The sequence below is a fragment of the Camelus bactrianus genome, chromosome 22 (assembly GCF_048773025.1).
Source record: "Camelus bactrianus isolate YW-2024 breed Bactrian camel chromosome 22, ASM4877302v1, whole genome shotgun sequence".
NCBI lineage: Eukaryota > Metazoa > Chordata > Mammalia > Artiodactyla > Camelidae > Camelus > Camelus bactrianus.
The window spans coordinates 11577767-11605249 of record NC_133560.1 but is presented as its reverse complement, the minus strand read 5'-3'; the positions used below and the strand labels follow the sequence as shown (position 1 = coordinate 11605249).

Genomic DNA, 27483 nt, shown 5'->3' with positions numbered 1-27483 from the left:
TTAAATTCTTCTTTTATTGCCATTATGCTCTGAAAATCTCAGCGATTCTCAAAAATGGGTAATAAACTTGAGATAAAATGCTGCAGTTTTAGATCAATGCTGACATATCACTGTGGTGATTTCTACAGAGCTAAAGTGATAATGCTTCATATTTACGGAATATATACTAGGTTATTACTACAGTATTACCATTTTGTTCTAAGATGAAATGAGTAATTTACCAATTTATTAAACAGTTACATTTAAGTATTGCTTAGGACATTACCACCCCAATCTGTTTACTTAGCTTGAAGAGTTACCATTAAGATACCCTGTTTATTTAGGTAAAATTTGTAATCATCATGCCTTCCATTAACCAACTTATTTTTCTGCAAGGCTAATTGTCTGGAAATGAGTTGCTTCTTATTTACTGTGCTACATTCTGCTTAGCTGGCTGAAAACGTCACCCCGGCAAGGAGTGCTAGGGAAATTAATAATACATACAGAGAACAGTTTTAATTAGTATAATACCAAATGTTAATAAAAGATTTATGACACCGTTAAAAAGTTCTAACAGAAGAGATCTTCACAGCTTCAGGCTCAATTTGTCAGGAGAGGACAACCATGGCTGCATCCTTTTGTGGGAGGCCAGATTTGGGTGATTCTCAGGAGCTTCTGGGGCTCCTGAGAGCACAGGCTGGAGGTGAGAGGCTCTGTGTCCAGAAGAGGTTTTCTGGGAGCTGTAAAGAGAGAGTTCACACCAAGGAAGGAGAATTTGGAACATGGACGTAGAATGCCGATTCTAACTAGAAAGATACCAAGTTTTCTGCAAAGTAGGAGAGGAACACAGCCCAACCTGAGGCCCCTCCTGAGATATTTCTAGGGGCACCACTGGTCTTTAGTCCCAGTGGAGAATAGGACTTTGAGAGGCTGAACTGCTGTTAGCTCAAAAGCTATGGGGAAAATGGATTGACACAGAACTGGGAAAAGGATGCATATTTACTGAATATCTATAATGTTCCATTTGCTTACACACATCTATCTTCATCTTCACAGCTGAGAGCTAGCACTGTCCTCATTTGGTGGGTCAGGAAGTGAAGCCCTGGGAAGGGTAAGGCCCTTGCCTGAGGTTGGGCAGCTAGTCAGTGGAGCAGAGTTTGAATCCAGGTCTGTGGAAACCTCACAGCACTGACCCCTGCAAGGCAGTACTGATGTGAGGAGAAAGCAAGCAACCCCATTATAGACCCGGACATTTTGTCCCGTGATGTCAGCCAAGTAGGCATCCGGACAAGTAGTTGTATGCTTCCATTTTCATATGGATGGGTTGGTGCATTCCCATCCCTCCACTTTCCTGCTTGCCCCAAAGGGGCAGCATTCTTTCTTCATGTGTCCATCTTCTCTCTTTGACATGAGCTCACCAGGGCAGGGCCATTTCTTTCCGTCTTTAGATCCTGGCACATAGGGGGCCCCTTTAAAAAGATTTAAGGGACCAAAGAAAAAGGAAGTGAAAAAGAAAGACAAATACGGCTCCCATTTGCAGTGTTCAGAAGAAATACTGACCCCAGCTGGATATATTTTGTTGGATTATAGGGAGCTATTCCCCTCCCCACCACCGAGCCCACACAACCCTGGCTGTAGTATAAGGGTTATTATTGTTGCCATCTTTTCTAGTCCCCAAGGGCCAGGATTTAGGAGCAGTGGGAATACTTTGTACGATGAACTGATTATTTCCTAGCATGTGTAATAAAAACTGACCAAGCCAGTAACTTTTTCAAATTTCTCTCCAGTTTGAGAAACTCCATATCATGAGACACTTGAGGGCCGATGACTCTTTTACCCTACTCTTGATTAAAGAGAAAAAAAGAAAACAACAACCAAAACAAACAAAAGTTCTTGGACAGAAGGTCTCCAGGATACGAGGCACAATGGCCTGGGCTGCTTCTAGGAAAGGACGTGTAATGCCTGAGACCAGGGCCACCTGTGAGGCCCACTGAACACCTTGCTCTCCTTGGCTGTTCCCTCTGAGAAGGAATTTTAATCCTTCAGCGGATGAACAGATAAGCAAATTGGTGTCTACAATGGAATAGTATTCAGCCATAAAAAAGGAAGTATCCATATGTACTACAGCTTGGATGAGCCTCAAAAATATTATGCTAAGTGAAAGAAACCAGGCACAAAAGGCCATATATTGTATGATTCCATTTATATGAAATGTCCAGAAAGGGCAAATCCATAGAGACAGAGGAGAGATTAATGGTCACTGGGGACAGAGGAAGGGGAGAATTAGGACTGATTACTTAATGGGTACAGGGAGTTTTTCTGCAGTGATGAAGAAGTTCTGGAACTAGAGATCTGGTGGTTGCACAACATTGTGAATACACAAAATGCCATGGAATTGTGTGTGTTAAAACAGTTAATTATACGCTATGTGAATTTCACCTCAGTTTTTTTAAAAAAAGGCATTTAAGGATACTAGCATAATTGTCCAAAACTACACGTACCTGGGTGTTCACTGCAGTGGACATAAGAAGGAAAAATTGGAAATAGCCATCTGTCTATCGTTTAGAGACTGGTCACATAAAGTAAAACCAAACCATTCATACTGCGGCATAAAAGACAACCATCAAAAAGAATGGGGGAAATTGATAGATAATGACATGGACAGATGTCCACGATGCATTATTGAGTGAAACAATTCACTTGCAAAGTCATATATATGTTCTATCTCTTCAAAAAACATATATACAGGTGTGCCCCAGTCTATCATAGGACAAGAAATGTAACCAACAGACATCAACCAAAATACGGGCTGAGGAAAGAATGCTGTAAGGAGTGGAGGCTTTTGCTTTTTACTGTATCCCGTTGTCATTTGCGAAAATTTTAAGGTTTTTTGAAAATAAATGAGTATGTTTTGAATTAAGTCAAAAATTTTAATAATGCTTAAGATGTAGAAGAGGAGTGACAGGGAGAAAGAAAGTGACCCATAGTCCTGCCACCAATTTAGTTTACAAGGCTCAATGTTTTGTTTTGTTTTGTTTCTTAAACACGTTGGACACCACGATTAAAAACAACAACACTAAAAATCTCTGTCAGACAACAAAAGATGAAACTTTAGACTAAGCAGGGCCTCCTTAACCTGCTCTGTGTTTCTTCTGATGCCCAGCACCAGGCCTTGAAGATGGTAGGAACTCACTAAGTTCTCAGCCCCTACTTTCTTAAAGGTTTCAAAACTCACTGCGTTTTCCTACAGTTTTCAGTATCCAGCACAGAGACGTTGAACCTAAAACGTTTATGAGACAAAATGGCTGTTCAATGTGCAAAAAAGCAACTCTAGAGGACAAATGCCCAAGGAAGCCTTTTGATCTCCGTCACTGGGATGCTTCAGAAGGTGTTTTTACCCTGAATGATTTGGATACTTCTCTCAACCTTTCACTTTGCTTTGTTTAGCTCTGCAGACTGGTTTGAGTTCAGAAGGGGTATCAGTTACTTCAACTAAATATTCCTTCAAACGCATAATGCCAGCTTGGGAGGTTGGTTTGTTTGTTTCTCAATGGCTTTTCTCAAACACAGCCAACATTTAAATTTCTGCTGTTTTATCCCTTTTCAAAAGGTGGCATTCTTAGAAGCTGTAAGAATGGAATCAAAGTGATGAGTGGACCTCAGTGTGTGTGTGTTTCTGCATGTGTGGGTGTGATTTTCTGTGTGTGCGTGAGTGTATGTGCTCTCTGTGTCAAATTTTCAAGGCAGAAGACAGAGCTAATTTTTCTCTTTTATTTTCAGTGGGTTATTTTCTGTGGGTTTTAAATAATTGATAAGGAGGTCCCTTTCCATAATTAAAATGGATGTCCCGACATGTCAACACTGATAGCTCTTCCAGTAATGAGTGAATTTAGACATACGTTAAGTATAGGCTATATTTACGCCCCCCTGGACAGGCTGAAGTGCAGCATGTGTGGGTAAGGACTTGGGGGCTGGCGGGAGACACAGGCCAGTTTCAACAGAGATGATAAGAGATCAGAAAAGACAGAAGCCTGGGCAATTACCAGGATAAAAGCCCCTGCCTGGCCCCAAGATGCGTCTCGGACACATAAGTGAGCCTGGCGCAGAAAGGCAACATCAGGCAAGAAGTTTGAAGACGTACTTGGTGCCATTTGGAATCTGTTGAGGATTTTTTGTTTGTTTTTGGGGTTTTGTTTTGTTTTGTTTTTTGTCTTTTCTTCCAACCCTAATGCCCTCCCAGTCTTTCACCTTCTTAGTGACATCTCCCAATTGCATCTCCTGGATGAAAACCTACTATCAAAACCTTCCCCAGCAAGGGGAGAAGGGTCATCGGAACACTTCCAGGGGTGGTTACCTTCTTATAAACATCAAAGACAGTTCATTCACCTTTGGGCTCAACAAACTCTTCCTCATCACCCACCATGGGCCCTACTCTGTGGCTGGTGCTAGGGACACTACAATAAAAGGCTCCTTGTCCTGGAGGAACTCCCATAGAGGGTTGGACAGATGGATGTCTACCAGCGGGGAGGCAGGTACAGGGCTTGGGCGCAGAGGAATGTGGGTGAGGAATGGTCCACCTCAGCTCTACCTGCAGACTGTGCAGGTGGGGCTGGGGTCGGGAGTCCTCCCTGTAGAGAAGTCACCCCAAGAATGGGGAGAGGGACAGGCGCTGGGGTAGGAGGGCAGCATGTGTGAGGGAGAGATGGACGGCAGAGCAGCCGTGTGGATGAGGACCCACTCCCTGGGGGCTGAATTCCTTGTCTAGGAGCTCAGCCATCATCCTGTGTGTGAAGCCGAGGCACTGGAAGGCTTGCTGCAAGCCTGTGAGTGCTGAGGGTGTAATTTTAGGGAAATTCCCCTGGTGGCCACTGAGGAGGAGGGTCTGGAAGTGAGACTGGAAGCAGGACTTAAGATTCAGGCTGTAAAAGTGGGGTTCCAGAAGGGAGAAGGGGGATGGCACTGTGCTCTAGAAACCTCGTCCAAAGTGAGGAGGGAGAAGAGAGTTGTGGTGGGCCTGAGTGAGAGACCAGGGGGCTGAAACAGCTGTGTGCAGCCCAGAATGCTCGTCACTCCGACAGGGAGGCAGGGCTGAGAATGGGAGCTGGCAAGTTCAAGTCCCACTGCTCCCCGACTGGTAGCTCTGTGAGCTGGGGTAATTTGGGCACAATGATACCTGCTTTGCTCATATCTACCCACCACATCAGCTGCTCAATAAATAGCGGGGTTGATGATTAGCTGAGGGTGGAATGGGCTGTTCCGCAAATAGACTTGCAGGGGAGCCCGCCCAGAGGTGCACTGACAAGCAGTCCTGGTGCAGGAGCTGAGTGCGGATGGGGCCGTGGAGAGCTCGTCACCGAGCCCTGCTGAGTGAGGAGACCTTTGAACAAGGGGAAGAGAGAGCCACAGACTGGTGTGGGTGCGTTCACTTCCCAGCAGACTCTTGTCAAGAAAAAAAAAAAAAAAAAAAAAGGGCAACAGAGTGTCGGTTCTGGCAGAAATACCCGAGACCACAGATGCATGTGCCCGCCCGCCCGCCCCGCTGTTCCCTCTGTCTGTCTCCCTCTGGCCTCCTTCATACGGTCTTGGCTTTGATACCACCAGCTGACTCCAGAGAGGCGACAGGCAACTGGGAGCAGATCGCCACCAGGGAAGAAGCCATTGGATAACTCTGGAAAAGGGGGCCCATTCTGGAAAGATAGCAAGTTCTCACCTCCCAAGAACAAACAGGGATAATGCTGATCCAAACTTAAAAAAGAAAAAAAAAAAAAAACCTTTAAAGCAGCCTTGCTGACATGTTAAAGATGCATATCTATTTGATTCACTTAAATGCGCTCAATGTTCAAAGGTCCTTAGAAAGATTTTTTCCAATTAAAAAAATTTAATCAAATTCCAGGATCCAATATTTCCTTTAAGGGAAAAAACCAAAGACTTTCTTGCTTCCCCACAAAAAGTGGGGAATAGCGGGGCTTGTGGAAGGATGACCCACGACCTCTGCAGGTACCCTGGAGAGCACAGAAAGGCTGTTATTATGGGCAGTTACTCACTGAGAAGTCAGTTGACCAACACTCAGAAACAGAGGATTTGAGTGAGTGGGGGACTACAGCATTTTGTTCTAACTTAACAGTTAGAAAAGGGGAAATCTTCATGCCTGCACCTCCTAAGCTGTGTGTAATGCATGGCCTCCTTGCAAAATACCACACAAGAAATCTGGCAGAGCCTCCTGGAAGCCCCAGTCCCCAGGCTGCTCCGTCCTCCCTTGGCCCTGTGTACAGGCTCCCCCAGCACAGGCACCACTGCCTCAGCCGGCAGCGGCCACGTCCCGAGTCTCCCTTCCATAAGGCAGAGCCGACTGTGTTAACCATAAACTTAGCTCTCGGAGCAGCCAAGCCAGAGGATGCTCTTATGACTTAGAACCCTGCACTTCTGTCCCTTGTGTTAGTGCTGACGTGGATGCTGCCACCTGTGTGAGCTTATCCGTACCCATCCATGGCGGCTGACCCTTTCACGTGACTGTGGTTGTGGGCGCAGGGAGGTGACTACCTGGGGGAGTAGATATGGCATGGAGACTCCAACAACTCTGTGACAGCATCCTTCTCCTTGGGGTCCACACCTGTGCCTCTCAGCCTTTGGGCTTTTTCCCCAGACATGGGAGCTCGTGCTCTGTTGCCTGTGCTCCACGGAGAGAGGTATTGCTTATTGCCCTCAACCAATGATGGGCAAGGAGCTGGCGGATTAGTACCCCCGCTGCCCGGCCCTAGGTGAAGAGGTGTATTCTCCCATCTCCTAGACAATGAACTCCAGCTGCCCACAGTGGGAACTAGCTTGAAAACACACCTTTTATTGGCCGCCTTCTTTTCCCGTCTCTCTTACCTACTCTCATGCCATTGCCTCCTAGGATCACTGCCAAATAACTACTCCCACCGCAGCCCTTGTCTCAGTGTCTGCTTTTGGGGAAGCCTGAACAGAGCAAGGTGGGGTTAGCTACACAGAGCCCTGTGAAATTGCCAGCTCTAACCGGAGCAAGTTCATATGGTTTAACTAATAATTCTTGGTGCCTCAGCTCTATCTTCTGAGATGCCAAAACAACACATCTGGTCTCTGTTACCTCAAGCATATCCATGTCTGTGAAGCTACAGGCTGTGGGCAACAACAGTTTGATGGGTTTTTTTCATGTGTGTTTTCCTGTCCTGATGCATGTCTCAGGCTTGTCATGTTTAATGATGACCTGATATTCCATTGTTCTGTTCTATCCACTTGCAGGAGCAGCTTTGTGGGTGTGTAATCTGTGTGGTCGCACCGGGCCCCGAGTTTGGAAGAGGCCTGCACTTGGTTTAATGCTCTGCTGTTGCCACCAAGGTAATTCATTGCAGCACCACTTAAAAAAGCAACCCATTTTAAACAACCTAAATGAATATCAACAGGAGACATTCAATAGCATACAGAATAATTACGCCATGGAATACTATGCAACCATTTAAAAAACAGACCAAAGCATAAAGGTACCTCACAAGACTGCAAAGAGAAAAAAAAAGGAACAGAATGGTGTTCACAGTAACTTACATTTCTATTTAAAAAAAAAAGATGAGAGATAGGCTAAATACTGTAAACTCATGCACAGATCAGCTCTGGATGGAAGGATGGAGGAAATGGCTTCAAGACTGCGGTGGGGAGGGGAGTTGGAGGCTGGGAGATAAGAATGGAGAATGACAGACTTTTCACCACTGCGCTCCTTCTTGGTGTTTGAATTTTCTTTTTTTTCTTCCCCTGTGTGTATTTTTTAAAAATCAGTTCCAAAATTTAATACTTTAAAATGTTTTTTTTTAAGGGAATAAATAGAAAGAAAGAGGGAGGGAGGGAGGGAGGGAGGGAGGAAGGAAGGAAGAAGCAAGCTAGCTAATACGATGCCAAGCCAGCCAAGCAGCCCTTCTGCTCCGACTCAAGCTTCTGGTCTGGAGTAACCAGAGCTACAGAAAAGCCTGCAGCTCATTTCTGCATTGCCCTGATGTCAACTTCCTCATATTTCCCTGGGGCTGCCATTGCAAGGTCCCAAGTAACAGTTCTTTTGAAATCCGGAGCAAAATAAAACCTCTTTATTTCTCTTGATGAATTTGTACATTTTCTGTTTTGAAAATAGGAATATATAACTGACTGTATCTCCCTTTTTTTTTCCCCCTTTGGCTGCCAGGAAGCTCAGAGACAAATTTTAAGCTCAGTTATATGTTTTCCACATGAGCTGTAGGTTAAATTCTTTTCTTTCCTCTGGGCTTGACTTTCTACTTCTATTGCATTTTCTTTGTCTCTGATTCTCTATTTATATTTTAATTTATGATTGATTTTAATGTATATGGGCTAAAAGAATAATTTGAATTTTTCAACTGAGGTTTTTCTCTTCCTGTAATTCCTTGTACCCTGCCTTCCCCCCAACTCTTCCCTTCATTCAGTTAATAAGACCAGGTGGCATCCTCGCCTCAGGGAAGGGATGTCACAGTAGGAGGATGAAGAAAAATCTTTTGAGTTTCAAAGTCCAGGCTCTGTGGGACTATGAGCCTGAGCAGTACGTCTGGGAGAGGAGGTAAGAAGTCACACAGAGCAAAGCTGGCTGAAGCTTCTCAGGCTGGAGAAGGGAGCAAAATGAAGTTGCGAGTAAGGGGACAGCAGAAAATCCAGATTTCTGGGAGAAGTCTGTCCCAGGGAAGCCTGTGCCCTGCTTCCCGTTCAAAGTACTGTGGCACAAATGGCTGTGTAGTAGACAGATGGGCCTGAGGCCACCTTCCAGAGTGTCCTGCACCCCAGGCAGCAGAGGAGCTATGTAAGATGACTCCCATATGCCACAGGAGGAGGGGTGTCTGGATGAGCTCAGAGGGATATCCAGAGGGGCCTTGTGGTCAAGAATGATACTATGACAGCATCCTTCATGGGCCCAAGACCAAAGTTAGATAATGGTCATCACCCCAGATGCAGCATGCTAGGACAGTGGCTGAGGACAAGTGTCTGGCTTGCCCTGATGCTCCGTAGCCTCCCCAAATTGAGAGCAACCCATTGAAATCAAGACTTGATTGAGATGAACTTCCTGCCCTTTGGCAAAATGGTACCCATAAAAGAAACTGACTTGCTGTGGAGCGAAACAGTTAAATGTATCTTATAAACCTGAGTTTGCAAAATGTCACACTCTAAGCCCCTCAATGAAATGCAAAGGAGAATCAAACGAAGAAAGCAGCAAAGAGCCTTATCCTAAAATTAATCCTTTCCAGACTCTTCTCTAAGAGAAAGCCCAGGACAGAGGCCTGGCAGGGCCCCTCTGATAAGGACAGAATTTTCATGCTCAGGACACAGCTAGATCCAGCTCCCACATTTTGACAGGCCAGGAAGCGATGTGACTCACTTCCTATGTCTTCCTCCGTAAAAAATGTTTTCAGAATAAACTGAAGCTGCCACTGAGCACGGTTAATGGCCTGGAAGCTTCCCAGGTGCTTCAGGAAAGAAGCGGCCTTTTAACCATGGTTTTTGGCCACCATAACTAAAGTCAGCCTTAAATGCTATTTGGAATAACAAATGAATGCTTGTCTGACACTGAAAGCCTTTGCTAACTGCACTCCCATGCTTTATCATTTCACTGATGGAGTCTGCTTTTGTCATCTGGAGCAAGTTGCCTTGGCAGTCTGACTGTTAGTTTACCTGTCTTTCAAATGAACATAAGAATAATTTCTTCGTAGGGGACTGATACTGAGCAGATGTTCACAAAACCCCTTAAGATCGCCGGCACAGGGCCCTCCGTAGGATTGAGGTTGTTGTTGTACAATACTTTTTCTTCCAGTTTTGATTAAAAATGATCCATATGGGTTTATGTCCACGAATGCGTAGACGCTAAAGGGACGTGCGCACCAGAACCACCTCCATGCAGATCGGAATACAAGGAGGGCGTCCTCCAGCCAGTCTCCCTAACAGCAAGCTTGCACAAACAAAATGATTGGAGGATAAAAATCTCTTTAAAAAAAAAAATCGCGATGTTCCTGACCTTTAGATGCCGCACATTCGTGGTGAAAGGACGTTAACATAGAGCCTTACTTGGCCTTGTGGTAGACTCTGGTGCCCTCTGCTGTCATCTGAGAGATGAACATTTCTTCAGGGAGCCATCAAGGTCGGCCACAAGGAAGGCAAACCAGCTACTCAAGTTTCCACCTGAACTGGGCTCTGTTTTGAGCTACCTGGGTTGGAAGCTAGGTGTCCCCCATGGAGCCCGGGGTGTCCTGTCACACTCACTGTTCATCCCATAGATGACACTGAGATGTCTTGCAACAAAAAAGCAAACTCACTGAACACAAGGATTCCCAGGGATTGAAACAGCGCCAAAGTGTTTTGGAAAGCTCAGTGAGAGGCTAACGCGGGCCGGGTTTGATGCAGCCCCGAGACGTTGTGTTCTGAGGGTTGCTTATTCATTTTGAAATTTGTTTTAATTTTATTTGGGTCCATCAAGCAAGAAAAGGGCTTGAATTTGGCCTGAAGTGTGGCATTCTTCATTGGACGTGCCCCCTCTGTCTGAGCCTGTCTGTAACACCTGGGAATGGCCCAAAGATGGAGTGCTCATTTACTCTGTAAGTGAGAAGGATATTTGCCCATTAATTTCAACTCCAGTGCTCCAAGCCCCATGTAAGTCTCAGTTAATATCATCTCACTTTAGATGACACTCAGAGGAGCTGGAAGACAATTTGTGGGGGGAAAGGAATAAGAGTTAGCGCACATTTAACCAGAATGTTAATATTTACTCGTTGCCGCACTTGGTATCTGGGAGGCTACACAGTCACTAAGTGGGGATTACATCTTCAATTAAGTAGCGGTAGCAGGGGAGTTGGTGATGTTTCACAGAGGGAAACTGCCGAAATCAAACTTTAAGGAGAATAATTTTTTTAAAAGCTACAAAAAAAATTGAAATAAAAGCCCGAGGGGAAAAAATAGAGGGAACATTTCTGTTTAGGGAATCCTAATATTTTGGCTGAACACATTATGCAAAATTAAATACTATTTTAAACCAAGGAGATATAATATCTAATTAAGTTTTTGTGGTTGATGGGCTTAGAGAGGGCTGTGAATGTTGTATCCATTGAACTGAAAGAAGTAGAAAAATTAAATAACACTGCTTTACGGTTGAGTTTCACCCAGACATACAAGCAGTCTTCCATAGCCTGCTTTTACTCGGCCCGCTTCCTAGGCCTCACTGAAGGCATGAAAGAGAAATGAGAATGTGCACGATGAGCTCATTAAGCCTTCTAATGACCCCAAGGAGCAGGAATCAAGAGTTGTTAGCCTCATTTCCAAGCTGTGACCAGAGGCTGAGGGGCCATGGGACTCTCACAGGGTCATCTCATGAGTCCAGGGGTGGAGAACAAACAGAACCACCATCTTCCAAATGCATCTGGAACTTCTTCTGCCCCAGAATGCTCTTTGCTCTACAGTAAGAAGAATATCAAACTTTGGGATGTGAAGCTTTCTGTTACTGAGCAGAATTACCAGGAAGCACTACGACTTTAAGGCTACTTGAAGTTTTAGGAGAATGTCCATGTAAGGTGTGGCGAAACCAGACACAGAAGGTTAGTTTTAAAAGAGATGTTGATTTCTAATTGTTACATGAAGGCATTTTCAAGTCACTGAATAAAATAATTTTTAAAGATAGGAAATAAAAAGATTACTATGTGAGTTTTGGTAGGCAATTTTTAAAAACTTAACTTGAATAGTAGGCTTTCTTAAACTGAGTAAAATCAAAATAGCTGCAAATATAATCCAGACAGAGACAATACTAACAGGGCAAAGACTGAGTATTTCTATCGTATATCATTAGTTTTTCCTTTAAATTTACCATCACAGAGGTACAATAAAAGAATTAACTCACCACTTTAAAAAGTTTAAACTTTGGTAATATTTTGTCTATAGTTCCTGAGATAAATTAAGCAGGGTCACATTTAATATTTAGGGGGAAAAAGAACTCTCAGGACATCTTCATACTGAGGTAAAAGAAATTTGGTCAGCAGGCTATTCTAGAAAGTAGGATATTCAGATAATAATTTGGCAATAAGGAAGCAGTTTAAATAATTGAAAATGAGGAATTGAGCTGGGAGAAGTCGCTCTTCGGTGGTCGTTTTTGTTTCAATTGCCACAAGCGAGAAGTAGGTGTTAAAAATAGATCACCAGGGCAGGGCAAGTGTCTCTGACAGGCACTTGCAGGCAGGATTCTAGAAATTACAATCATTTAACAAATTGCACCATTAAAAGTCATAATAGGTCTAAAAGCCATTCTAAAAAGAACTTACTAAGTAATTTGATCTACATAATCATCTTGTTAAATTCATTTGATATCATGAGACAGTTAGTGAAATATGCATAGTCCATTATATTAAAGAGAAAAGCACCCTGCGATGGGTATCTGATGTGCACTTTGCAATCAGAGCTATTAGTTGTCTATAAAACTCCTAGACATGATTTGATTTGATTTGATTACTGTTATATCATTTTACTTTGTAACATATAGGGGTGGAGATTACAGGTCTGCTATTGCTTACTAGGAAATATTTAACGAAGGATGTTTTATTTATTAGCATAAAGAGACACAGTGGATTATTGGGTGATTAAAGTGATGATGTGGCTGCCGTACTTGTCAAAAATATCGCTCTAATTCAATAACAAGGCGACAGTCAGTCTCTGAGTTGATCTATGCCTGAGCAAACTGACTCTGAAAGCAGGACATGGCCCGCTTAAAAGGATCTTGGTAAATTTCTGCAATTGCACATTATCAGAAACAAACAGCAACAACAGCAAACCCACAGAATGATTTCTCAATTGAAAGTTTGCTTTTTCTCTGCCAGGAGCCCCTGCATCTTATCTTTTGCGTTCCTAACGTGCCAAATCAATAACAGAGAGTGAGATTTAATGTTACTAATCTACGTGGGAAATACAATATTTTTTATAAGAAGTAAATTGAGAAGAGAATCAATGAAGAGAGCAAAGGAGCTAGCATTTCTTGAGTGGCTGCTGTGTGCCGGGCTCTGTGCTAAGTATTTCACGAGTAATAGGCAAGCTATCTCATTTAATCCTGTGGGAAGCTGCAAGTGAATGCATAAATAAATTTATTTTTAAATTTTGAATTGCACATATATTTACTACTTTGTCCTTTGTTATCCTTTGGTTTAATGTCATTCAAGCCCTACGAGTAATTTGTGTCATCAGAACGACTTCATACCATGTTGGGAGGGAAAAGTTATTAATATCACTTGTCAATGAAGATGTTTACTGCCATGAATGTCCATATTTTATTCTCAACTCTTGCTCAGAGAATACTTGGTCAGAATTTTACTCTGCATCTAGTTAAGCATAAAATAGATCCTTCCTGAAATACCAGCTCTTTGCTAATCGCTGCAAATTTAAAGAAGTCTTCAAAGATAAACTCCATCATGTAAATCGGTTTGTTCTTTAATATTTGCTAACTGTATTTATATGCGTTTCAGGACAAAGCTAGTGCTGTTTCAAGTTAACTATTAAAGATTCTGATTTATTTTAGGTTACAAGCCAAGAAATGGTAGAGACTTTCAATTATTTTAATATGTCAGTGAGCTAAAACTGATCTGGTACATCATAAATGTTTACTGGGCTTTAGGAGCAGTTTAGTTTCACAGCGCCCTCTGCTGTTACTACATAAGTTTTTCACTCTTCTAACTCGCCAAGAGAGCAGAACCCAGCGAGGAGAGGAATCTACTCCTCAGGGAAGGGTCATCGCAAGACAGAGGCAGATCCTCAGGCTTTCAGAACTTGAATACTGACAGTGAACCTAGCTCAGGACACTGATGTTCGCTGACCAAACCCCCAGGAATTCTCTTTCTATCCCTGTCCTCTCCCCCAACCCCCAAGGCTCCTACCTCCAGCCGCCTCCAGACAACAACTAATGGGCATTATACAATTTGCACCTCCAGAACAGACCTCTTGTCTTATCACTCCCAGTCCAAACATGACTTACCCCAGGTCTTCTCATCTCTATTTGTGGACCATTAGTCATGCAGCCCTCAAACCTAGGAGTTGTCTGTGATTTCTCTCTCCTCTCACCTGGCACACAGTAAGACTTCATAAATATCTGCTGGATTAACTGGACAAAGAAGCAGAATTTCAGTGAATTAATTCATAGAAAAGCATCTGTGAAAACAGGAATAAGATCAACACATTATTTCCAGACAGGCAGCCCTACATGGAGAGAGGCCAGCGCCGTTTATACATCCCTGGCCATCCCTATCCAGGCAGGATAGAATCCCTTTTGATTCCCATCAGGCGGCGCAGAGAACAAAGGGTCTGGCTTTAGGCTTCTAAGTTATGAGCACATTCCTTCCTCACTCTCTGAGACTGTGCACTGCTTCTAGTTACTTGGAGTATAACTGGATTGCTGCTAAACCCGCCAATCTGTAAACAAGCCATCTCATGTGCTTCTTGTCCCCAGAAAGCTCATCTGCAACATTGTGTGTGGAAGCTTACTCTTGTCACTGGCTGAGAATAACTTTTTCCTTGTTCTAGGAGACCCTTATGTGGCTCCTTCAACCACTGATCTTTATTGGTCAAACTTTACTAACCAAAATGTGGCATTCTTGCAGGTCAAAGTAATTTCTAAATTATCTTGGTTAGTTTGATTTAAACTAATGCCCTTTGATTTAATACTTATAATACACAATTTGATAACATACATAATTCAAAATATCAACATTAGGCTAATCCCACAACCCAGAGATAAATTCTGTTAGCATTTTGATGTATTTTTTAATAGTGTATTTTTTAGACAAGTTTTAGTTTTACAGCAAAGTTGAGTGAGATACAGAGATTTCCCATATATGCCCTGCCCCTACATACCACAGCCTCCCTCATCATCATGCCCACTGTGGGGCATTTCTTACAATTGATGGGCCTATACCAACCCATCATCACCCACAGTCTGCAGTTGACATATGGTTCCCTCTTGAGTGTTACACATTCTGTAAGTTTGGACAACTGTATAAAGTCAAGTATCTACCATTATAGTGTCACATACAGAATGATTCCACTACCCTAAAAGCCCTCTGTGCTCTATCTGGTCATCCCTCCCTGCTCCCCAACACTTAGCAGCCACTGATCTTTTCTCATTGACATATTTTTTAGTCTCTTTTCTGTGTATATGTGTGTATGTATATACACATACATATGTGTATATACAGATATAAAATTGGGCACATACTATATATATAATTTTATTTTCTGCTTTGTTTTCTCCTTAAACTTTAAAAACTTCATGTTATGGAAAGTCTCAAACATACAAAAGAGGTAAAGGGGAAACTATAATGAATCTCCATGTGCCCAGCACCTGGCTTCAGTAATTATCAACAGTTTGACAATTGTGTTTCATCTATCTCCCTCAACTGCTTTTATTTATTTATTTATTTTTTGCTGAAGTATCTTCAACACATTCAAGCATCATGTCATTTCATCCATAATACTGAAATATGTATGCATATAGACTGCCTTTTTCATTTAACATGACATCTTGAATACTTCCCATATCATTCACTATGGTTTGAAACATTGTTTTGAACAACTGCCAAATACTGTCATTGTTTATATACATTACAAACCTTCCAGTGCATCTCTGATTATTTTCTTAGGATACAGCTCTAGAATTAATTACAGGATCAAAGGATAAGAATTTTAAAGACACGAGAAATACTATAATGATTAATCAATTTATATTCCAATCACTGGAATATGAAAGGGTTTGTTTCCTTGAACCCACACTAACTCTGGGTATTACCAATCATATGGGTCAAGATTCCATTGCAGATAACAGAATCCACTCTAGCTGGAAACAGATTTATTACCAGTTATTATAAAATCACTAGAAGATTTGGAAAGCTATTGAGCTCCCAGAAATGAATTCAGAACCACACTACAGAACTGGCTCACCGAGGGAGCCAGCCACCTCTGTCATACTGGGAAGCTGGGAATAAGAAATTCATCATCACAATTGCAGGTTCTAGGCTCACAGTGCCTTTGTCCTGATTTTCACTGTCAAAATGAATGCCTCTAAACACCTGTAAAACGAATTGGACCTTGGTCTTCTACTACAAATGCCATAGAAACTCTAAATGCCTCTAGGACTGCGCTTGCTGGCAAAAACAGTAGAATTATGGCTTGTGCCACAGAATATTGCTACTGTCATAACTTCACATGGGCACACTGCTCAACAAAAGGTAGGTCATCTGAAAAATTCTAGCTGTAAGGGAGTCTGGGAAATGTAGTGTTTTGCTTTCCAGCTTTTAGCAGGCAGCAAGACATAATACAAAGTGGTTGGAATGGAGCTAAATGAGCCAATCTGCACTGTCTGCTACAATCCACCCTTTTGGCAATGCAGCATCCATATATAGTCTTCTGTCAATAAATCTTGCAAACAAAAATAACAGCCAAAACCAACATACTTTCTTAATGGACTCATACCTCATACAAACAAAAATGAGCTTATCCTAGAAAGGAGGCGCAAATCTCACTACATGCATCTCTAAGTGATATTCATTCCTCTTCCAGTATAATCACCTATTGATGCCTTGAAACCTATGTGCTAACTAATAAAACTTACTACAATGCTGTATTAAGTATCTTAACTTACTCTATATAATACAGGAGGTGAGAGAGGACGAAAAAAAAAAAGAAACAGTATTATGTATAAAACTTGTAATCATGGATCTCATTTCTTCGATTAGTCATAAGGTATTCAACACCAGTCAATGGTCAAAGATGCTGTTTACAGTTGGTTTATTTGATTCAGAATCCAAACAAGGCCCACATGTTTGGTTGTTTGGTCTCATAAGTCTCTTTTATCCAACATAGCCTCCACCTTTCTTTTTCATGCTTTGATTTGTTAGAGAAACCAAATTATTTTTAAAGTGTAGAATGTTTCATGTTTTGGATTTGGTTGATTGTGTTCTCTTGATATCATCTAACTTGTTCCACTATTCCCTATTATTTCCTGAAAGCTGGTGGTTATTCTCAAGACCTGATTAGATTCAGGTTCCATTTGTCTGTTGGCAGTGGAGCTCACAGGCACCTTTGTGTGCTTCCTGTTGCATCACACTGTGATGCATATACTGTCTATTACCTACTTTCGGAGAGTCTAAGATTGAGCATTGGGTTCAAGTGATGTGGCCTTGGTCCCCGCGTTATAAAGAGTCTCACCAATACTCCACCTAATGAGTGTCCCTTGTGATTATGATCTGGATCTATTATTTCATTAGGGATCAAAATAGATGATTTTTCTAATTCTACCAAACAGTTAGCTACCCATGAATCACTGTAGGTCTGCACCTCTGGCTATCTCTTTCGCTAAGCAGAACAAATGACCAGGTACTTCTGTAGTAATTCTATATGTAATACCAGACATCATTGTTTGTTGTTCCTCAATTAAAACTGCCAAATTTAGCAAATAAAAATACCGGACATCCAGTTAAATTTGAATTGCAGAAATAATAAATAATTTTAAATATAAGTGTGTTTGAAATGCTAAAAGATAAACTGAGACATATGGAAAATTTTAAGAGTGTTTTTGAGCAAAAATCAATTTGAATCGGGCAACATCCGCTCTAGCACATAGAAAGGAGCTCCAAGGAGCTGTACAAAATGAAACACTTTTATAGACAGAAGGGAGCAGGAACAAAGAAGTTATATCAGGCAAAAGAGTGGGTTGGTTATTGCAAGGTTACTTTCCTTTAGGGGATGGCAGGGGTCTATCAGGCAGATTACCCAACTAGTGCTGATCAGACAATTCCTGATTGACTGGTTTGAGATTCCATTTCTGGGAAAGCTGAAACTATAACGAAGTCTAGTCTTGGTTTGGTGACATGGGGCTTAGCATAAGCAACTCCACTGTTGTCTTGTTTTTCAGAGAAATTTTCAGAGGCAGGGGCAGGTTAGGGTTAGCTGGGACAGAGAGAAGTCTGGAAGGGGACAGTGAGAGGATCAGAAAGAAGTCATTAGCCAAGGACCACAAAGGGGACCCAGTGAAGACAGCTTCCTACGGAAGGTTTTGTGTCTAATTGTTGGACTAAAGTCGTTGTGGGTCCACAGGGCTAGATGTTGGGAATAAAAAATGAATGTGAAGCAGAAGAGAGAAGGGACAAACTGGAAGCCATGAAGACATACTAGAACTCACATCTGTTTTTCAGAGCCTCCACCCTTGATGCCATGAGTGACATGCAGAAGAAGCTGCACATGCACCTCGCTCAGGACCCAGAACTGAAGGAGAAGATGCAAAGAGCCAAGGAACCAGCCAATGAGGGACAACATAAGCCAACAGCAGCAGCACCTGGAACCCTCTACTCATCTTTAGGCCTTGATGGCGACTGTTTCACTCTCATCGTCCAAACCTCATGCACATTTTTCTTATGGCTGCCCTTAACATAAGAGTTAAGGGAAGGGAATTCCAAGTAACATAGTTCCAGTTAACCAGGTTAGCACCCTACAAAACCACCACAGTTCACCTCATGTCTATTAACCATAGTTATCTTCTAAATAAAGGCAGCAGTAGAATCATACCTCTGGCTAACATGTGGCCACTATCCCCCATACAATAAAAACATGCTAACCCTCTATCAAAAAGAAAGTATGAAAGCCCGTCTTTTGGATTATTAGCTAAGTCACACTCTATCTTTGACACCCTGTAATTTTAATACTGAGCTATTGAGTTGTGGTAGTTTTTCATTACATTTTATCATAGGTCATGGGAGAACTAAGATGCTTCCCAGGGGAATGACTGCATTCCAGACGTAGTCCTCCTGACTCCATTGTGTACTAGCAACCCAATTTCCCTTTGATAGTCAAGATCAATCGCCCTAGCCAGTACAGAAACTGTTTTTGCCTGAGGAGACTTCAGTGGCCGGGCACAAGCCTCAGTTTCCAGTTTAATGGAATCATTGCTATGTCCCCTGGTGGAAGCATTCCTTCCTTAGGAACTAAGACCTCTAGACCAACAAAACCCAAAGATAAGGGAATGGGAAGCAAAAATTGTATTAGGGATCACTAGGGGTAGAAATGGGAGTGGCTTTTCTCGTGATTACCATTCCATTTCACTCCTAGATTTCCATGGATCCTGGCTATATACTAACCCTTGATTTCGCACATTTACTGCAACATGGAGGACATTACTCCAGCCCAAAAAGATGTTGCCATCTGGCTGAGAATGTAACTGAATCTTCACAAGGCCACTATACCATTCCATGAGGCCAGATGACAGGAAACAAGGGACCAGTGGGTTCCATGGGCGTGGATTTATCACCACACTTCATTTGCTGTAATGTAAGTCACTTGGTCTTGTAAGTTCATTGGTTGATGCATTATGGAATGCTATGACAGTTAAAAGTCTATTAATTCCATGGAGGTTGGTTTTGGCAGAAGCAAGTGGGCAGGGAAAGCAAATCTACATACAAAGTTAAGTATATAATCTAGTGAGAACAAAGTGCTATCCCTTCCAATACAGAAGAGACCCACTGAAAACAAGATAAACTTACTTCTAACACCACATGACTGGCTCATCCCCCTGGGGAATGGGGCCACATCAGAAGCTCATTGCGGGTCTTTGCTGTTGGCAGGTTGGGCTGTGGAAATCCGTGTTGCTAAGCCCATGCATAACCTGTCTCTGCCACTTTGGCCTTTTTTTTTTCCCATGAGCTTTTTGGCCAGGGATAGGGGTCACTGGAGAAAGAGGCTGACTGATGGTAGCAGAACAGCTCACCTTGCCTGTATGATAATTAAGATTCTTCTTTGCTTAGGTTACTCTTTGCTAAGCATTCACTTAAAATACTAAAATCTTCATATCCTGTGCCCTTCAGAGAGGTCTGTCCACAAACCTATTCCCCAGACCTCCTTGGCACTAATTTTCTAATAATTCTCCCTCCAAATCCCTGACCATCCAGCCAGACAATTATCCATGAATCACTGTAGATCTGTGCCTCTGGCCGTATCTTTTCCAGGCAGAATGAACAACCAATCAGGTACATTGCTCAGAGTTCTGCCTGCTGAGAGGATGTCCCTTCTCCATGGTCTTTCAGGGACATAAATGAGTATACCAGTTATCTATCGCTATATAACTAACCACTCCAAAACTTAGTGGCCTTAAATAACAACAATCACTTATCTTGCTCATGAATTGGTTCTTTGGGCCAGGCTCAATAGAGATGGCTCGTCTCTATTCCATGTTGGAATAGCCTGTTAAGAAACCTGACTGGGTCCTGGAGGATGGACTTTCAGTTTGGCTCATTCAGTGACGGGTGAACTGGTGCTGGCTGTTGGCTGAAGCATAGCCAGGACTGTGGGCCAGGTCTTTGTTCTTCTCCAGGTAGGTCCCCCCACAGGCTGCCTGAGCTTTCTCATAGTATAGTGGCAAGGTTCCAAGAGTGAGAACCCCAAGACCCTTGGGAGTCACATGACATCACTTCTGCCTTAACTCTACTGGACAAGGTGTAGGTTCAAGGGGAGGGTACACCGACTCTACTTCTTGTTGGGGGAGTGTCAAGGTTATAGAAGAACTGATGGGGCAAGAGATATGACTGTGGCCTTCTTCAGAAATACAGCCTGCCATAATGCAGGTTGAGAGAGAGGAGCAATGAAGTGAGAGTAGGGACCCTAGGCATCTGGGCCCCTTGCCTAAGAAACTTATTGTCTCTTCTGGATTTACCTGGACCTGATCTCATATACCACTTCCACCTGCAGGTGAAGTGCTGCTGTGCATGCCTAACTTTATGACTGGATGAATGGGACAACACTCAGTCTATGATGGGCAGAACAGGTTACATGGTAACTTGATGACTCACAGTCAAGTGTTTAGTTGCCACTAGTGCCCTTTAGCAAACCATTCTCAAAGGAGAGTAGCTTTCTGTAGAGGATGACATAACTTTGGTCCAAAATCCTAAATGTCTGAGCAGAGAATCATCTATGGGGGCTTGCCGAAGTCTCCACATAGATCCCTATGTTCCACAGACACTTCAAGCACCAGGGGATCTTCTGGGTCATGTGAGTCATATGACCCAAATGGTGGAGCAGCATCATAGACTTTCTCTTGTTCCTACTAAAAGCTGGTAGCCTTTTGGGTTACTCAGTAAATATGTTGGAACAGCATGGCCAAATGAGATATATGTTGCCTCCCAAGTCTAAAGAGGCTCACTAAGCATTGTGCTTCTTTCTTGGTAGTAGAAGGGAACAGATATAGAAACTCATCCTTTCTCTTGGAAGGGAAATCTTGAGATATCTCAGACCACTGGACCCCTAGAAATTTTACCAAGGTTGCAGACCCTTGAAATTTGTGGGATTTGTTTCCTACGCTGTGGTATGCAAGTGTCTCTCCAAATATCTAGAGTAGTTGCTACTTCCTGCTCACCAGGTCCAATCAGCACGATATCATCAATGGAACAAACCAGCTTAATATCCTGTGGAAAGGCAATCAAGGTCCTTCCAGACTAGATCATGACAGAGGTTCTGAAGATTGATATAGCCCTGAGGGAGGACACTGAAGGTGCCTTGCCAGCTAAAACGAACTGTGTCTGATGGTCTTAATTAACAGATATAGGCAGGGAAGGCATTCTCCAGGTCAACAGCTTAACAGCAGGTCCTGGGGATGTGTTGATTGACTCCAGATATTAAACTGTATCTGGAAGAGCCGTGCAATAGAAGTCATTACTGAATAAGTTTATGATAATCCACTGCCCTTCTCCAAGATTCATTTGTCTTCCGCACAAGCCAAAGAGGCAAGTTGAAGGGGGAATAGGGTAGGAATTACCACCACTTCATCTTCTTCCAAGTCCTTGATAATGGCATTAACCTCTGCAATCTCTCCAGGAACATGGTATTGCCTTTGGTTTACTATTTTCATAGGTAACCATAAATAGAGGCAGTTATGGTGACTTCCATTTGGCCTTTTCTCTCATCATAGCCCTCATTCCACAGGTCAGGGAAACATTGTGGGGATTCTGCTAGCTTATGAATATATCTCTGCCAATTACACATTCTGAAAGAAGAAAATGACAACCTCAGGTTGGCCAATTACTAATTCAGGACATGGTGGGAGTCCTCCACGGTGAGGTTTAAAAGTACCCTCATCCAGAGGGCAAACCATGTGGAAAATTGGGTCTAGGTCTTAGTAGTAACATAACTACTAAGGAATTCAGAGGAGCCTGAATTTGTAGCCTCTGCAAGTCTCTTAGCCATGAGAGGGAAGAAACAGGTCCCAGAGAGCTGGTGTGGCGATACCTAAGGAGAACTTGTTTGACTTCATTGAAATTCCAGCTTCCTCTGAACCTGTGGGCCTGCAGGAGTGGTCCAATGCCCGTTGCTAGAATCCCTCTGCCTGAAGATTACATTTGTTCCAGCTAAGGTTGGATGACTTTCAAGATGATACTTGCCCTCCCCAAGATCTGTTCCCACCTCCCCTATTGGATATTAGACCAGTAACTAAAGTCAAGTCATAGCATGGCCTGAACCTGCTAGGAAAGAAGAGAGATTATTCCCTGAAGAAGAGTACAGGGCCTAGAACTGAGGGAAAATACCCACTGACAGTGGATTTTAAGGAATGAGAGGTGAATATAAAGTCTGATGATAAGGAGGATCTTTTCATAGTTCAGGATTCAGAACCTTAGCAAGGGTTCCTAGATCAGCTCTAGCTGGGATGGCTGCTGAAAGCTTGGGAAAAAATGATAGTGTACAGAATTAAAGGTAGGTGTGCTAGAAGGATGTTGGGAAGTGCTGAGGAAGAGATTACAAAGCTCATTATGTAAGACCCAAGAATTCACCAGATGATCAGGGGAAAGAGAGCCCAGAGGTTCTTCCTTTCATTAAGTGATACTGAATGTCTTAGTGAAGGAGCAATTTTCATCACTGAGAAGCTCAGTATTGGCTGTTATCTGGGGCCAGGAGGTGCTACCAAAGGCAAGGTGGGTGAAATTAACTTAATGGGTAGTAAGTCTGGAGTACCATTGTGGTAAAGGAACGACACCAATGAGAAGTTTCTGTCAAGCCCTATGGGTAAACCACAATGCAGACCCCTAGAGTGCTGGAGCAAGGGCATGATGTCTGCAGTAGAGAACCACTTCTGGAGTGTTACTGTGTCCTGGTAAAGACTGAGTATCCAACCATGGGGCCAAGTCACTGTCAGATGCACTAAATCATAAGGCTGGGGAGACTCAGCAACACTCCACTATACAATGGAAGTAATATACTCAGGGTTGAGCTGAAGCAGCTCCAAAGGGCATAAGCAAGCTGTATGAACAGGTGGCCCAGACCCTACATTACCTACTTCCATTGCACAAATGCTTATACCTATGGCCTCATGGTAGGTTCCTTAAAACCAGCTGATTAAAAGAGAAACCCTGGGCTGCAAGCTGGGAATGGATGAGATGGGCCACTCTGAGGTGGTCCTAAAAGACAATGGGGAGGATTAATCTTCCCAATGGGCAGACCTTTGGATGGTGCCCTTAGTCATTCACTTTGCATGGACAGCAAAGTGGTCTCACATAAAGAAATAGACAGAATCCTGGACAGTGACAAATGGCGAGTTGGCCAGGGACTAGAAGAAATGGGATTGAAAGATCATAGATAAGGAGGTCTGATAAGGGGAACAGGCACTTGATAGACCTATGGAGTAGACGCTAAATGTGCAGATATATGTCATTTCTGTTTTTGGGGGGTGGGTGGGTAATTAGGTTTATTTATTTATTTTTTAATGGAGGTACTGGGGATTTAACCCAGGACCTCATGTATGCTAAGCGTGTGCTCTACCACTGAGCTATACCCCACCCCTTCCCAGATCTTTGAATCACACATTGATGCTCACCAGAGAGCATCCACTGCAGAAGACGAACTAAACAACCTATGAACAGGATGACCCATTCAGGAGATGTCAGCCAGCTTCTGCCCCTACTCCAGTGCTCATGTAGTGGCTCATGAATGGAGAAATCATGGTGGCACAGATGGATACCAATAGCATAGGCTTGCTCTCACTAAGGCTGATGCGGTAGTGTCACCACCAAATGTCCAGTTTGTCAGCAGCAAAAATCAATGTTGAGGGTCAGTTAAAACTCTTAGGTGAATGGAGGACTTTATAAAGGAAGAATCAGGCTGACGATACCTGAACTTAACATCACAAAAAGTGAAGCAATCAGACAATCTGTGTTCATGTACAACAGGAAACATTCAAGCCTCCTATGAAGTATTCTTGCCAAGAAAGTGAACACATCCTGGTGAAGACTCTACATCATAGCTGCAGACAACAGAATTTTCTGCAATGATGGAAATGTTTTTGTGTGCTACCTAATACTATATCCAATACTAGAGCCATTAGTCAATAGCCACATGGGTATTGAGCACTTAACTAATGAGACTGAGGACCTGACTTTTAAATTTTAGTTAATGTTAATTATTTGAAATTTAAGTAGCCACATGTAGTTAGTGGCAACTACATTTGACAGAGCAGCTGCAGATCTACTAATTTACAGAAAAAACAGGGAGTAAAGGAATAGGAATAGGGGTAAATGGTAACACATCTCAGTGTATAATGTGTAGACCTTGTTTGGATCCTTAATTAAGCAAACCAAAGGTAAGAGATAATTGGGTAAATCTGAACTGGATAATTCATGATATTAGGAATTATTTAAAATTTTGATATGTATCATAATGATATGTTTAAGCTTTACAAAATTATCTCTCAAAGATTCATACTGAAGTATAGATAGGTGAAAATATACATATGTGGGATTTACTTTAAAAGAATCCAGCAGAGGTGGAGAGCAAAAGGTGGTAAGAGGGTATATATAAAATAAGATTAGCTGTAGCAACGTACTAACTGTTGAAGCTGGGTGATGGGTATGTGGGTGTTCATCATAATAGTCTTTCTATTTTTGTGCATGTTTGAAAATTTCCATTACAGAATGTGTTAACACATGAAGAGATAAATAAAACCTGGAATTTTAAAAATAGTGTATATTTCATCCTGTGGAATATTATGCAACTCTTAAAAAGAATGCAATGGGCCTCTATACATTAGATATCACAGAACGATAAGGATATGTACAAAGATACTATAGCAGTCTGCTTGGGTTGCCATAACAACATATCACAAACTGGGTGGCTTAAACAACAGAAATTTCTCAGTTTTGGAGGCTGGGAAATCTAAGATGAAAGTGCCAGCCAATTCAACTCCTAGTGAGAGCTTTTTTCTGGCTTGCAGATGGCTGCCTTCATCCCATGTCCTTACAAAGAGGAGAGAGAGAAAGCTTTGGTGTCCCTTGCTTTTCTTATAAGGGTACCAATCCTATCAGATTAGGGCCCATCCTTAAGACCTCATTTAACCTTTATCACCTTTTCACAAGTTCTATCTCCAAACAATCACATTGAGGTTTAGGTTTTGGAGGAACACATATGAATTGGGGGGGAACACAAATATTCAGTCCAAAACACTTACTAAAGCATTATGTCTTACAGTAAAGTTATGAAGAAGATTTTTGCATTTATCTATGGAGAAATGAATAGTTAAATTATAACATATCCATATTATGTACTCGTTTGGACAAATGTCCAAGATGTATTTTTGAATATAAAAAGCAAGTTGAACAATATATGAATCACATACATTAAAAAAAAAATACCAAAAAAATCCCAACTCTATGATCTGCCCCCATTCCACATATATGTATGTATAGCCTGGAAGGATAATCATACAACTAGGGAATAGGAATGGGGATATGGAAAGAGGGGCATTTTACTTTTTCACTTGTATAGGCCTAAATATTATTAATTTATTTTAAAGGTAATGCATATTCATTACATTTGTGTATCTGAAAAATGCAAAGTCTTTTTTTTTCTTTTAACCACTTAATTCCATGAGATCATATATGGACTAGGTACATAAAATACTAAAACAGCAAATGTATTTACATAACATGAGCTATGGCTTCCAATGGTACAGGCTCTGTACAGAGCTGCATTGTCTAGAAATTACAGAGTAGTTACAACTTTTATTTGCATGAGCTCAAAGAACATTAACCCTTTCTCCACTATCCTATAGCTTCTCTCTTGAACTTTTGCCATTCTAAATCCCTAAATCCTCCTTAGCCACAGTCCTCTCCTTCCTTTTATCAGCCTTTCTCAGTTCCATTACACAGATATCCCTCCAAGGCTCAGTTTTCTTCTCTAGTAATTGGGCACACTCTCCATTTTGAAAGATCCAAGAATCAGGCTGGTGAAGACTCTTCAGATGGGGGCAGGGAGAAGTGGGGAACAGCTAAGACCATAAACTGTTCTCATTGATTTCTCCAAATTTAGAATTTTAATTCTATTAAGCAATAATTGGTTCATGTGAACCACAGTTTATCTTCCCAAATAGACTGTTTTTGGAGAAAAGTGGGTAGGGCATCGCAGCCACTATTTTTGTTCTTTACAGTACTTCTTAACTTTGACTTGTTGATGTAAAAAAGATAACTAGGGAGCTCCTCAGCACGAGTTCCCAGAAGCTGCAGTTGGCGGCGGGGCGGGGAGGGAGGGGTCTTCAGTTAAAGTGTAGCTTGTTTAAGATGCTCATTTCCGGGCTCACTCCCAGAGTCTTAAGTAAGGTTTATGCATTTCTTACAAGTTATATGCGTTCTTTACAGGTCAGAACATCCTTAGGAATGTTACAGATTAAGGACTGCAGTGCCTCAGACACTGGACCCTCACATAAATCTCCGAGCCCTTTTACATGCATGTTAGTAAGATTTAGACTTGGAGCTAGAGAACCCTGCCTAAAATCACTTCATCTGTTTGGGCACCTTACTTTCTCTCACACCGTTTCCTTGTCTGCAAAGTGGGAATAGTCACATCTGCCTCACAGGACGTTATGTGGCGACAGAGAGTGGATACACAGCTCTTTTAAAACCTGGGAGAAATCACCCAGGTTTGGTTCATGCCCTGCTTATATGGAAGAGGCCCATTCAGTCCCGTTTTGGCCCCAAAATGACATAATGAAGGATTTCAACTTCGGAGATGTTTCTTCAGAAAGGACAGAGCTATAAAAACACAGCTGAATAAGTCTGGCCAGCAGCTACATCTTTTCTCCTCAACAAACGGAAATCCCTAGTCCACTCTGGCTCCTCAAGCTTTAACTTTGGGAAAATAATGAACTCTGCGCCCAGGCCTTCAGGCAAGTCAGAAAACCTGAAGTGGTTATGCTTGTTTCGAGGTCCGCGAGGCAGAGGATGGAGAAAGGTGAACAGAGCTGCTCTCTGGCTCACTTAACAATCGGCTCGCCCTCCACAGCTAAAAAGCTAAGAGTTACCGTCGCCATTTTGCAGGGTGGGCTGAGCAGGCTCCTGGCGCGAGGCCCGGACGCCAAAGCAGGAGAAGACGTGGACGGCTTGGAAGGGGGAGGAACGCGCGCTACCCTGGGGCAGCACGCGTGCGCACGGCGGCGGCGGCGGGTGGGTGGGGCTAAGGTACGAGTGC

General features: G+C 42.5%; 1 long non-coding RNA gene across 1 annotated transcript; it reads right to left on the bottom strand.

Annotated features, from left to right (window-relative positions):
- Nucleotides 1–27447, bottom strand: LOC123613407 (uncharacterized). The gene is made up of 3 exons (XR_006720745.2): nt 27317–27447; nt 13979–14104; nt 1–719 (listed from the first exon to the last, which is right to left on the bottom strand). It is a non-coding gene; the product is annotated as an uncharacterized LOC123613407 (long non-coding RNA).
- Between the last annotated feature and the right edge of the window lie 36 nt (nt 27448–27483).